Raw genomic sequence first — 14,232 nt, 5'->3', positions numbered from 1 at the left:
ATGTGTTGTAGATTGAGTAGTTTATATTCCTATTCATGAAAAATTAGTTATGAATCCAAGCTATGAATACTAAGGACTGAATAATTTATGTGTGTTGAGTATTGAATGTACATTGAAGCCAACTTGTGAGTCTTGACAACTGAGTTCATACAAGTTATGGTGATGTATACACATTGAGCATAGAATATATGCCTCCTCAATTGTATTGTATAATTGGAGAACGTAAATTTGCATTAGTTCATGAGATAGTGTGAATAGTTCAAAATTATATGGTGCATTTGTAGTCAAAGCCAACACCATTCCTCTAATTCAATTGTTTTGAAATGGATCGAATTGATGATACATTAGAGTTGTTAAATGCCCTGATAGTCTCTATTATAGATGAGATGGTAAACATCAACATGGATAGTATTTCTGATATTTGAACTTGTTTACAAAATGCAAAACAAAACATTGTTTTTTTGTAGCTTGAATCTAAACTGTAGTAGGAAGAATTATAGCAATGGATTCATCATTATGAACATTTTTATGTTCAGAAGATTGAAAGAGAATCCCATAAACAATAAGGACATAATGTTACAGTTGATTTAGATCCAGTGCCTAATGAAGCAACAGAGTTACATGCAGATGCAGCAATTCAGCCTTCACTTCCCAAGTTGGTCATCAGACCTTGGGAAGACTTGTCCTTAACAAGCATAGAATTGGTCTTGGATATGAAAAGGATTTTTCCTTTCATATTCCAGATTACTCAAAGCCCATCCAATTTCAAGGTGCTTGGTTTCTCCATGGTAGTCCATCTTCACTTGTTTCAGATCTTGCTCCTCATTCACAGCAGCCACAACATAATTTTATATGCCAACATTGTGACCGAGTTAGCCATATGAAAGATCATTGTTTTGATTTTCATCCATGTGAGCACTGTCATAAAACCACTCACTCTTCAAATAGATGCTTAAAAAAAAAAGCCTCCTACAAGAACAAAGATTCATATTAGATGGATCGCTTCTTGGCAATGGATTTCAACAACCAAGAAGATATTTCAGTCATATGTCTGAACTTGTTCTAGAATATTGAACAATTTTGCAGTTGAGTTTTCTCCATCATCTCACCTTGTATTTGACAACGAGGGAAGTGATGGTCATCCACAAGCTTCAAAGCCAAGTGTGAGCCACAACCTTCCATGCCAGATTCAGAGTTGTATCCAGACACAAAGATGCCCCTGAGCATGCCTTCAGATGTTGATCAACCTTAAACCATCATGAGTACTTCATCTAGCAGAAGACCTCAAATTCATGCTATATTTGGAAGATTTTTGGGAACTGCGCTAAGCATTCCAGTGTTGGTGGTCATCCTTAAACCACCCCCCTTATACCAACATTTCAAAGGTCACATTCAACCTAGGGTTGCCTTGCATTTTTGCACATGTTGTATTACAACTCTCTTCTTGGACTCATACATACTCCTTTGAATTAAGGGGGGAATGTTGGACACCTAATCCTCTATGGTTGTTGTGGAATGTGAACAACCACTGGATTCCAAGACACTACCTGGAGTATGAATCCAAGGGTCACACCACGTACTATAAATATATATCATATCAATAATATATGCAATCTATTGCTTATATTCCACATTAGTTGTTTACATTCCATGTGATTTTAACATGGACATCTAGTAGGAAATTGACCTATTCTATCACAATTAAAACTTTTGAATGCTAGCCTACATTTATATCTGCCAGATCCTCTTTCTAGCTTTCTCACAAGTTGAACTTTTTATGCATTTGACTCATGGATTGAATGATCATGGTCCTTATTTCCTATTGTTTTCTTTGATTATTTGAAGGCTCCTTCCTTTAATCCTGATTTCTCTTTTTCTATTCTCATTTCATGAGAAGTAAGGATTCCTTGCGTTCATCCATCTTCATATTCCCCAAATATTTTATTTACTAAATGGCTAGCATCTTTGTATTAAATTTCAATGGAAGAGACATTACCACTTTCTAAAAAATTATTGATTCACCAATATTTTAATAAATTCCTAAGGCACTATTTATAATGGCATCTATATGAAGGAAGATGCTTGGAATAATTTCTTCTTCATTCATCCATAAACTCACAAATTGTGTTCTATGAATTTTAATCATCTCCTTCTTTACCTTTTACCTTTTCATCTCTTTCATAGTTTCTTTGAATATTGTCCCAAATATCCTTAAAACATCCACATTGCATCACCTTGATAAACTTTAATTCTACAAGCCCATAAAAAATGACATTCATTACTTTTGCATTACTTAAGAAAACCATGCTTCCATCCTAATCAACTAGAAGAGTTACGAAAATTCTATAACTATCCAGAAAAAAAATATCAAAATGTTAATACCAAGAGAAATAAAATATGTCTTCATCCTTATCTTGTAGAAGGAATAATTTGTTCCATTAAAAGCGGAGGTTTGTTTGGGAAAAAACCATCATGATTGGTTATTTTTCTCTCTGAGATCTACTTTATAGTGGTTAGACTACTTTTGAAGTAACCTACCCTAATACTAACTAATAGATTCAAAATTATACTAAAAGTGAGGGGTAATTAGTATTATTCATTTCTTACTTATTTAAAACATTGAAGCATAGTAAAAAAATCAACATCATAAGAAGAACAAAATACAAAGGATATCCATGGAAACCCTTTAGGGAAAAACCACAAAACATCTTTCAATTGATTGTTCTTTCTAGGCACCAACCTATACAAGACACAAATCCCTTGTAAATTATGATCTACAATATATTATTCTCTATTCTACTATATTTTTCTTTGACTCACTCTATTTTTCTCAGATCCACTATACTCCTCTTTGGTCCACTCTATTCTTCTAAATGTTTTTAGTCACCTCGTTACTCTCATTCATCAACATTTATTATTAATTGCATTGAACTAAGTACTTCCTTCTTATATGAACTTCTCCACCACGTACATTAGTTATACATCCTTTACATCACCATCAATTTTTCCTTTTGTTTCCTTTATCCCAACCTTTCAAGTACATGCTTTACTAGCATTACATATCTTTGGATTTTGGGGCTTACTTTAATCCAATCTTTTATCTCTACTCATACAACTTTGTCACATGCTTCAATGCTTATATTCCCATCACAATTCATCTATAAGATTATATTTATATACACTTATATATATACTATGCAAGTGCTTACCATGCCTCACATCGCCCTTTAATATAACTTATTTATTTGATAGTTCTCATATGCCTTCGAAATAAAACATATGGAAAAATGGAATGTTTAGTTTCTTTCATATCAGAAACTTAGTGGAATCCCCAAGATTCATTTAAAGTAAAAATTCTTACAGCCTTCAAATTTTAGACCTTTTAGATGACTCCTTTTTCTGTTAGATTCTAGTGTTATTTTTGTTACTCGGATCCATTAATTGATAGATATCAGTATATCAAAGGCTAAAAATTTCAATATAACCACATGCGTTGATATGGTGGGATATATATAATAATCCTGGAATTTTGTCCCTTTGATATCAAAAAAATCCCAAAATCCTTTCAGATCGAAAAATTATGCACAGTATGAACCTTCAAAGTACAGTCAATGGGAAATACTTCTATTAATCATCGAGAAATTCTCCATTATTTGATAAGATAGGGTGCTAGGACATCAAGATATCTATGAATTTCATTGTATGTCCACCACAAATCCTCTTATTGCTGATATATCGAGGGATATAAGACAATAGAGCTATATCTAAGATCCGTAAGGTAAGATGATATGACCGAGAGCAGCTTATATCGAGATATCGAAAATTCTCAAAATCTTTGCTTTTTGCTATAATAGAGATATGTAGATATGCCAAGAGCTCTTATCTTTTGGGTGCTACAACTTAGCACGTATGCGACCAAAAATGTCACCAGGAGCTACATATAATAGATATGTAAAAGATCATGCGAACTTGATCATTTGTCTATACATAGATAGGTAGGGCTTAGGCCCTTAAGTGAAATACTTAGCACCATGTGACCATCAGTGTGACTATGAGCTTAATATCCCTGAATATCAAAACTTTTTCAACCTTGCATTTTTTTTTATAATTTCGATATGGTGATATGTTGAGGGGTGCTTAGCCATATATTGCTACACCTTAGCAATTCCTTTTTTATAATGTCAGTATGGTGATATGCTGAGGGGTTCTTAGCCCTATGTTGCTATGTACCTTAGCAGTTCCACGACCAAGGATTGACTAGGGACTCTAGTATACTAAGATATCTCTAATTTTGTAGTACTATGCCTTGTAAAATCGAGTTTGATAGATAGATCATCGATTGACATAGATATTCTAGTTCTATTAATTATGACTGGAAGTTGAAATGCTTTGGTTTTGTAATACTTTTTCATTTTAGTAAAATTTAAGGTTTCTTGAAGGCTTCGCCATTTTTTTCTTTTCACATATTAGGTAGTACACCCACCTTAGATCAAGCGTTTGCCTTTAAATCTCCCCTTACATCAACATAAATGACAACATTATTCAACCACCAGTGTTAAAAGTGTATTAAAAGTGTTTTGGTATAGTTTTGAAATTTCCATTAGGTGTTGGAGGTATTGGTTATTTTTGTTCAGTACAAAAAGTTACAGTTCTAATACTCTTTTAATTCTATGTAACACAAGGCTAAGTTATAGATTGAGGAGATGGATACATAATTGGTACACATCGAGGAATAAGGATACAACCTTTTTAATTCTATGTAACACAAGTCTAAGTTATAGATTGAAGAAATGGATATATAATTGATACACATCGAGGAATAAGGATACATACCTAACTTGTGGGACCTACTTAAGCATGTTCGATCTTTTTTGCATTACAATTAGAATTCGCTAACATAATTAAATCAATTATAAGTTACAGAATTACATTTTGTTCAATTTAATTAAAAAATGGTATATCCATAATTGTAAATAATGATAATAACCAATAAACATTGTAAGTGAACGTGAAGCTCGAGTCACATTTGTCCACTCAAATAAATTGAAATAAGCAAATGATTGTAATATTATATGAATGTCATTGTTATTTGAAGCCTTCACAATATTGTTATCTACCTAATTTTAAAGTATTTAGCAAACCAACATGGACTTAATCCTTTCAACAACAATTTTTTTAACCAATGGTAATAATTTTACATGGAATTTTCAATATATTTGGATATGAAAAATTTGCAATTAATAATGATAATAATTATAAATGGATTTTTCAATACATTTGGATATGAAATGTTAGCAATTAAATGGGGCTTTATTGATGTTGCTTTATTGATGTTGTTAGCCTTAAATTTGTTTGCAAGTTTTTTTTATGATGGGAAAATTTCATAATTAGTTAAATGACAAATACATATGTTATATATATTAGGATTGAAAGAAAAATTCATATTTAGTTAAATGAGAAATACATATATTATATATATTAGGATTGAAACAAACTTTGAACCATTTAATTTTACATGTTATAATGAAAATTAATATTTTTTATTTAATGTAATCTACACCATAAAACTGTAGTATCTTTCTTAACATATTACTTAAAATGATTCATTATGTTATTATTTTCCATAAAATATTATTTAAAAAAAAAAATCATTATATCATATAAGTTTTGTAGTAAAAATAAAAAGAAAATTATAAAAATAAATTATAAGTAAACACAGTAATTATAAAGATAATTTAATTGGTAATTATTGTGTTTTCAAATACTGTATAAAAGTTAAACTCTTGTACGGATAAAGCCAATAATAACAAGGGAGCCACTGCCGTGGCGGTAGTCCCTGCCGTGGTCTACCACAACAACAATACAAACGCTTGAGAATAATCAAGTATACGCTGATGGAGCTAGATTGCTAAAGGCCTCTTGAACATGAAAATCATCTCCTAGAGTTTATAAAAACACAACTCTCTTGATGTTCAAGTTAATTAAAAATAACAACTGCAAGTAGAGTGAGAAAGGCTTGATTGCAAAAAGGGAAGCTAGACCTGAAAACGAGAAAGCAACACGGAATGCAAGCCCAGTGAGAAAGACCGGCATGCAAGAAGGGAAACTAGACCTAAAAACGAGAAAGCTACACAGACTGTAGGAAATAAGGAAGCGAGATTAAATAAGTTTACAGTAAACTTCATGAAATTGGTTGAGAAACTCGAGGCCAATTGTTACAGCTCTCCTTTGCTAGCTCTCAAAGCCTCAAGTTGCAGCAACAATGTCTCCTTTGCTGGCTGTCAAAGCCAAAGTTCGAGCAACAATGTCTTGAAAGGTGAAAATCAGCGCACTGCTACCTCACTTAACCATTCTTGCCTCCCGAACTCTTGCAAGCGGTTTGTAGGAAGCACCATGTTTATTCATGCTTCCTTCCCTTCTTACAGGGCCAAGGCAGGTGCAAGTATTGGGGTTTCAAGTGCAAGTGCCAGAGATGTGTTCTGCAGCACTCTCTGAGGACATCTCTGAAGCCTATAATTACTGCATGGCAGGTGCAAGTACTGGGGTTTCAAGTGCAAGTACCAGAGATGCGTTCTGGAGCACTCTCTGAGGACATCTCTGAGGCCTATAATTACTGCATGGTTTGACCAAATGCATCACCAAGAAGAGGAGGAATTGATGGCTACAAGGTCTGGCTTCAACAGAGCCATATCTGGAAGCCCACAGACGTTTTAAGTTCATTTGTGAAATTAGTCTGGGTGCACGCTCTCTGACGTGTCAAAGCGCTGACTTTGATGCCGCAGTGGTTGTAGACTTGAGAATTATGCCATGATTTGAAGTGTTGAAATGATAATTTCAACTGCAGAATTTTCCTTCTTTTGCGATGCGATCTTATCGCATATCACAAATCGCATCCTCAACCTGATTGTTTTTTGTTACGACCTATGTTTTCTGGTGATTGCGATGTTGCGATGCAATCCGATCGCATATCGCAGATCGCACCAATATGTGTGTGCTCCATTTTTTCCCTTCCGCCAAATGCGATTTCGCGTTGCGATCAAATCGCAAATCGCATATTTTAATGGTTGAAGTACAGGCCTGCAAAATGAATTTGACTTCAAGTAAAAGTTTCTTTTACCGCTAGTTTTGTCAGTAAAACAGTAAATGCAATTTATTGTGGGTTGGTAAGTTTTGGTAAGGATTTTAATTTTATAGTTTTTTATTTTCACGGGAGTTTTGTCTTAGGGCATAAGTAAAACAATATGTAATTTTTTTGTTGTTGTTCTATGTGTGTAATGGAAACAATGAAATGCACAGCAGTGCGATGAAAAAAGGGGAAAGAACGTAGCAGCATAAATGAAAAATTTACACACCATTGAATTTTTGAGAGACAGAGTTTTATTTTGTTTTTACACAACAGTGAATGTAATTCTCTGTAGTTGAAGTCTATTTTTACAGCAGTGAATGTAAAAGATATTTTTACACAGTAGTGTAAAATCTCAGGAGGAGACAGAGTAATTTAAAAAAAAAATGTTCTTGGTGTAATCCCTCAGGAAGAGGAAGAATATACTTTTGTATCAGCAGTTTTATTAATGAATAGAAATATTTTATATGTGTGATGAAACTCTGTTCTCTAGCAAACATTTGTTTTGTGGCTTCCCTGTGCAAAACAGAGCATTGTTTTATGTTCTGTGATTGTGTTTTTGGAATTTTAGCAAAAAAATTCCCAACAGTGGTATCAGAGCTGGTCCAGGCTCTTTGAAGGTGTCAAAGAAGCTGAAGGAAGGTTCCTTTTGTTGCAGCAGCTTCTCCAACAGAGTGAAGACTCAGTCAAGAAAGGATTCAGGTATTTCTCAAAGATTTTTTTGTGTTGTTGCTGAAGAAACAATGAGTTATTTTAAATACACAGTCAGGTATTTGAAGCATAGTTTAGAGTGCAAGAATGGCCAGCACCAGTACCAGCACTAGCATGGGTATTTTTAATACTCAGCTCCCACAGTTTAATGGGAAAAACTATGACTATTGGGCAATAACCATGAGAGCCCTGTTTGCCTCACAAGACTTATGGGAAATAGTTGAAGATGGTTTTAAAGAACTAGCAGATGAAAATGAGTTTAATAATTTAACTCAAGCAGAGAAAGATCTGTTGAGGAGCTACAAGAAGAAGGATTCAAAGGCCCTTGTATTTTTGTATCAAGCAGTGGACCTGAGTGTGTTTCCAAGGATAACAGCAGCTAAGACATCCAAAGAAGCATGTCAAACCCTCAAGACAACTTATCAAGGCATGGAGAAAGTGAAGACAGCAAAACTACAGTTGCTGAGGAGAGATTTTGAGAACCTGTGCATGAAGGAGTCATACAATATTGACTCATTCTTCACACATGTGATTGGTCTGGTCATACAAATAAGGACTCATGGAGAAATTCTTGAAGAAAGGAGGATTGTGGAGAAACTGTTGAGGATCTTACCCTCAAAGTTCGATGTGATTGTCACCACCATGGAAGAGACAAAGGATCTTTCAAACTTTTTAGTTGATGAAATTCATGCATCACTGATAACACATGAGCAGAGGTTGAGTAGAAATGAAAAATCATCTTTAGAGTAAGCCTTCAAGACCCAGATGTCCTTTGGAAGAGGAAGAGGTCAAGGAAGAGGAAACAAGAGAGGAAGAGGCAGAAGCCAAAATAGAGGTGGAAGGAACAGTCCAGCAAATGCTCAAGGAAGAGGCAACAATCCAAATCAGAACCAAGGCCAAGGCAACAACCAACAAAGTGGACAACATCATGCTCAAGGACAAAGGTATGAAAAATCCAATGTCCAATGTTATTATTGTAAAAAATATGGGCATTATGCAAATGAATGTAGGAAGAAGTAGCATGATATGAATAATAGATCTAGTGCAAATATCACTAGAGAAAATATCAGCCAAGATAATGTGCTGTTAGCTTGTAATATGGCTGAAACAAACAGTGAAGATATATGGTTTCTAGATTCCGGTTGTAGCAACCATATGACAGGAAACATAGCTTTGTTTTCTGCCTTAGATCAAAGTGTGCAGTCACAAGTCACACTTGGGACTGATAGTAAAATTTCTGTTATGGGTAAAGGAGAAGTAAAAATATTTACAAAGAAAGGTGAAAGGAAAACCATAGCAGATGTCTATTATGTTCCAGGAATGAAGTGTAACCTCTTGAGTATTGGACAGCTTGTTCAAAAGGGTTACAATGTCTTCTTTGTGAATGATGTATGCACCATCATGGATAGAGCACCCAGCAAAAGATGTATTGCTGAAGTGAAGATGACGAGGAATAGGATGTTCCCTCTCAGAATAAGGGCAGATTTGAAACATAAAGAAATTGCAGCAGTGACCCAAGAGGCTTTCCAAAGCGTACCAAAGGATGAAAATTGGTTGTGGCACTTGAGATTTGGACATCTCAACTTTGGAGGTCTTAACTTGCTGAGTAGAAAAGGAATAGTAAGAGGATTACCATTGATAGAGAAACCGGATAGCCTTTGTGAAGGTTGTATCTTGGGGAAGCAACATAGAGAAAGTTTTCCATTAGGGAAAAGCGTCAGGGCAAAAGCACCCTTAGAAATTGTCCACTCAGACTTATGTGGACCGATGCAAACTCCATCACTAGCAGGAAACCAATACTTTCTTACATTCATTGATGATTTTACTAGAAAAACTTGGGTTTATTTCCTAAAGAACAAAAGTGAAGTGTTTGAAAAATTTCGAAATTTCAAAGCACTTGTGGAAAATCAAAGTGGGTTGCGTATCAAAGTTTTGAGAACTGATAGAGGAGGTGAGTATATCCCCAAGGAATTCCTATGATTTTGTAGAGAAAATGGAATCCATAGGCAATTTACAGCAAGGTACACCCCACAGCAAAATGGAGTAGCTGAAAGGAAGAATAGGACCATCATGGATATGGCGAGGAGCATGTTGAAGGAAAAGCATTTGCCAAATGAATATTGGGCTGAAGATGTAAACTATGCAGTATATATTTTGAATAGATGCCCAACAAAAGCAGTGATGAACAAAGTTCCGAAAGAAGCATGGAGTGGAAGAAAGCAAGGAGTCACCCACATGAAAGTTTTTGGATGTGTGGCTTATGCACACATTCCAGATCAGCTAAGGAGGAAGTTGGACAGCAAAGGGGAGAAATGTATCTTCATTGGATACAGTGACTAATCCAAAGCTTACAGGTTGTATATCCCATCTACCAAGAAGTTTCTTGTGAGCAGAGATGTTCAGTTCATTGAGGAGGAAGCTTGGGATGGAAGCATAGAGAAAACAGTGAATGTTAAAAACTGTTTGTCTCATGATGAAGATGATGAGGAGATGGCTGAAATACATCCCCAAACAGCAGTGCCAACACAAGGACAGCAAGGGACACCCTTGAGGAGAAATGAGAGTGCTTCTCCAAGCACACCACAAGAAGGAAATTCAAGTGCGTCTTCAAGCACTTGCACACCAAATGAAAGAGGTAAGAAATTCAGAAATTTAAGTGATATTTATGATGAAGGAATGAATTCCTTGTTTGCTTTGTATTGTCATGTTGATGACCCTATTCATTTCGAAGATGCAATTAAAGATGAGAAATGGATAGAAGCTATGGATGAGGAGATGAATGCCATAGAAAGAAACAAGACATGGGATTTGGTTGAGCTACCAAAAGGTAAAGAAGTCATTGGAGTTAAATGGGTCTATAAGACCAAGAGTAATGCTGAAGGCAAGATAGAAAGGCATAAGGCAAGACTTGTTGTCAAGGGATACAAGCAGCAGTATGGAAGAGACTATGAGGAGACTTTCGCACTGGTTGCTAGAATGGAAACTATAAGAGCAGTGTTGTCCATAGCAGCACAAAACAAATGGAAAGTTTACCAAATGGATGTGGAGTCAGCATTCCTAAATGGAGTGTTAAAGGAAGAGGTTTACATTGAACAACCTCCAAGCTATGAGAAGAAAGGCCAAGAGCAAAAAGTATGCGGATTGAAGAAAGCTCTTTATGGGCTAAAGCAAGCGCCAAGAGCATGGTACAGTAGGATAGATTCCTATCTACTCGAAAATGAATTTGCAAAGTGTGAGGGAGAACCCATTGTCTACATCAAAGAAAAGGATGGTAAAATTTTAATTGTAGTGTTGTATGTTGATGATGTGATTTTTACAGGTAATGATGACTACCTCATTAAAAATTTCAAATCAGTCATGAAAGAAGAATTTGAGATGACTGACATGGGTTTGCTGAAATACTTCTTAGGAATAGAAGTAGATCAAAATGAAAATGGTATTTTTATCTCGCAGGCAAAATATGTAAATGAAGTGTTGGGCAGATTTAACATGCAGGATAGAAAGGAAGTAATCACTCCCATTGTAATGGGATTAAAACTCAGTAAAGAGGATAGCAGCAAGGATTTTGATCCTAGCTTGTATAAGAGCATAGTTGGAAGCCTAATGTATTTGACTGCAACTAGGCCAAATATAATGTTTGTTGTTAGTTTAATTTCCAGATTCATGGAGAAGCCAAAAGAAGCACATTGGCAAGCAGCAAAAAGAATTTTGAGGTATGTCAAAGGTACAAAAAGATTTGGCATTTTGTATACTTTTTCAGAAAGTTTAGACTTAGTTGGATACACTGATAGCGATTGGGCTAGAAGTGTGGATGATCGAAAAAGCACATCCGGTTACATTTTTCACATGGGTTCAGGAGCCATTTCATGGGCTTCCAAGAAACATCTAATTGTGGAGTTGTCTACAGCAGAAGCATAGTATGTGGCAGCTACAGCAGCAGCGTGTCAAGCGGTTTGGATGAGAATGATGCTAAGGAGCCTATGCCAAGAGCAGGCAACATCAACGGTGATTTTTTGTGACAACAGCTCAGCTATTGCCCTGTCCAAGAATTCTGTGTTTCACAAACGAACGAAACACATTGATACAAGGTTTCACTACATCAGAGAATTGGTGAACAATGGAGAAATTGTTTTACAACATTGTAGCACTCAAGAGCAGGTTGCAAACATTCTAACCGAACCATTGGGGCAGAAAAATTTTGAGTTTTTGAGGAAATGTTTGGGTATGACCGATAACCCAACAGTTGAAATTAAAGGGGAGTGTTGAAATGATAATTTCAACTACATAATTTTCCTTCTTTTGCAATGCAATCTTATCACATATCGCAAATCGCATCCTCGACTTGACTGTTTTTTGTTATGACCTATGTTTTCTGGCGATTGTGATGTTGCGATGAGATCCGATCGCATATCGCAGATTGCACGAATATGTGTGTGCTCCATTTTTTCCCTTCCGCCAAATGCGATTTCGCGTTGCGATCAAATCGCAAATCGCATATTTTAATGGTTGAAGTACAGGCCTACAAAATGAATTTGACATGAAGTAAAAGTTTCTTTTACCACCAGTTTTGTCAGTAAAACAGTAAATGTAATTTACTGTGGGTTGGTAAGTTTTGGTAAGGATTTTAATTTTATAGTTTTTTATTTTCATGGGAGTTTTGTCTTAGGGCATAAAGTAAAAACAATATGTAATTTTTTTGTTGTTGTTCTATGTGTGTAATGGAAGCAATGAAATGCACAACAGTGCGATGAAAAAAAGGGGAAAGAACGCAGCAGCGTAAATGAAAAATTTACACACCATTGAATCTTTGAGAGACAGAGTTTTATTTTGTTTTTACACAGCAGTGAATGTAATTCTCTGTAGTTGAAGTCTGTTTTTACAACAGTGAATGTAAAAGAGATTTTTACACACAGTGTAAAATCTCAAGAGGAGATAGAGTAATTTAAAAAAAAAAATGTTCTTGGTGTAATCCCTCAGGAAGAGGAAGAATATATTTTTGTATCAGCAGTTTTATTAATGAATATAAATATTTTATATGTGTGGTGAAACTCTGTTCTCCAGCGAACATCTGTTTTGTGGCTTCCCTGTGCAAAACAGAGCATTGTTTTCTGTTTTGTGATTGTGTTTTTGGAATTTTAGCAGAAAAATTCCCAACATGAAGATGCTTAAGTTTTTTGTAAATTTTTATGGGCAATAGCTTGTGAGTTGGTTGCATTATTAGATTATATGAAACGATTTATGGATACACTGCTTGTTATATAAACAGGTCACCGCGTTGCGGATGAAATACCTTCCAAATGATATTAGTTGCATGTAAAAACATAGTTGACCTAAAAATTAAACATAGGATAATAATCTTCAAAAATTTATATAATGAGTTTAAAGCTCTAACTAAAACATAGGATATGATCTTCAAAAGTTTAATCACTTTGAAGCTAAAAACACAAGCTGTCCCTAAAGTAAAATATAGGATATGATCTTCGGAAATTTATGTAATGACTTTAAAGCTCGAGCTAAAGCATAGGATATGATCTTCTAAAATTTAATGAGTTTAAAGATGGAACTTAGGTTAATGGGGTAAAATTAATGTGCTAATCAGGTAATCTAAAACTAAGTTGCGATAAGAGGTCCATTCTTCTTTCCCAATCAAATAGCTAGGAAACTTTGGTTAAACGTTATCATCCCTAGCTGCGATGCTCAGCCACAAAGAAACTTTGGTTAAATGGGTGATATAAAAAGCAAGTCAACATAATTAATATGCGGTCAATGACATACCGATCGCTATATAACAAATGTAGCTCCCAAAAATTTATTTCTTGGATCAGAAATAGTCATTTGATGAAAATTACAGAGTCCAATTTGGAAGCCTTAGATATCCATTAACCATCTTATTATTGATGTTTGGTGTCTGAGTTTACGAGATCTCGTTTGAATAACAAACAATCCTTTAAACATGATTTTGGGAGAAACACTAGCTGATGAAATTGATTCAAGCATTGATCCTAATCCATGGGGTAGGAGTTAAAGGCACTGGAAATGGAGGTTTCGCTGAGTTGGATGAATTTTTCTCGCTGAACAAGAACTACAATTACACAAAGATTTACAACAGTTTATTGGCCCACCAATTAACTCCTACGGACAACTCAATCAAAAACATATTTCAACATGCATGATAATTTAATAAAAAAAGGCAAATGTAAATGACATTTGCACGGATTTTGTGACATGTGTTGGCACCACCATTCACTATTTTCTATTTTCCATGTAATTTTTACAAGCTGTTCTGACCAGAAACCAGGTGGCATCCTTAAGAGCTCGCATTTGTAAGTGGAAATTGACTCTAATTCCCATGATCGAATCAAACTGTCAAACCATTTGCATATTCCCAGACCTCGCAT

This window comes from Pinus tabuliformis, chromosome 4_2, assembly GCF_031772625.1.
Source record: "Pinus tabuliformis cultivar Carrire ecotype Pingquan chromosome 4_2, CPIR1, whole genome shotgun sequence".
NCBI classification, from domain to species: Eukaryota; Viridiplantae; Streptophyta; class Pinopsida; order Pinales; family Pinaceae; genus Pinus; species Pinus tabuliformis.
Note: the sequence above shows the minus strand (reverse complement) of the source record.